The sequence below is a fragment of the Frankliniella occidentalis genome, unplaced genomic scaffold, assembly GCF_000697945.3.
Source record: "Frankliniella occidentalis isolate FOCC.00 unplaced genomic scaffold, Focc_3.1 Scaffold48, whole genome shotgun sequence".
Lineage (NCBI taxonomy): Eukaryota > Metazoa > Arthropoda > Insecta > Thysanoptera > Thripidae > Frankliniella > Frankliniella occidentalis.
The window spans coordinates 1,555,181-1,556,009 of record NW_026267178.1 but is presented as its reverse complement, the minus strand read 5'-3'; the positions used below and the strand labels follow the sequence as shown (position 1 = coordinate 1,556,009).

The 829-nt window shown below is 61.5% G+C and overlaps 1 protein-coding gene across 1 annotated transcript in view; it reads left to right on the top strand.

The window, feature by feature from the left end:
- LOC113214942 (homeobox protein cut) overlaps positions 1–829 on the top strand; it is a gene marked incomplete in the record, with an annotated part of 23,151 nt that overhangs the window by 2,450 nt on the left and 19,872 nt on the right.

Sequence of the window (829 nt, the reverse complement as noted above, 5' to 3'; positions counted from 1 at the left end):
CCACCTGGACTGGACGCGGTGGCGCTGCCGGCGCTGGGCCCGCCGAGCCCGCTCCGCGCCGCTGCCCGCGCGGTGAAGGATGAGTCTGTAGTGGATTACGCGGGGCAGGTGTGCGGAGAGCAGCGCGCGGGGAGATCGCGTTCGGTTATCTGCCAGTCAATCTCTTTGTTTCAACGGCCCACCGTGGGCACGCCGGGCCGGGCCCCAGCTACGCGCCGCCACCCCGCGCCGGCCCCCCAGGCCCGGCCGCAGGCTGCCTTTAGGCCCCTCCCCCTCCGCACATGTATTGGCTGCTGATGCCGCAGCGACCGGTTCGATCAGCCAGCCCATGTTGCCCCGCCGCGCCCCGCCGCGCCCCGCCCCGCCAGACAGTGTGCACGGCCACGCCCCCTCCCATGTGCCTGCAGCTGCACTGCACGCCACCACTCATACAACTCACGATAATTTTTATTTCGCGAAAAAGTTATGTTATTGAATGCCCTACCGTTGACGTGACCATACTAACGTTTTGTTGTTCTTGTTGTTGTTACAGATCGCCCAGCTGGTGGAGGACGCCAACAGGCTGCGCTCCACGCTGCGGCAGCTGCAGGAGAGCTCGGCCAAGCAGATCGCCAAGCTGGAGGAGCAGCGCGAGCAGGAGCAGAGGATGGCGCAGAGCCTGCAGCAGCGCCTGCAGGAGCAGCAGGACTACGAACAGATCAAGCGCGAGCTGAGGTGAGTCGAGGAGAGGATTTTAAAACCCCAGAGTTTTCCCTTAAAAAATTCAAAATGTTTCCAGAAACGAAATCGGAAAAAATTGAAATATTCCCACTAGGCCTAAAATTGAAAC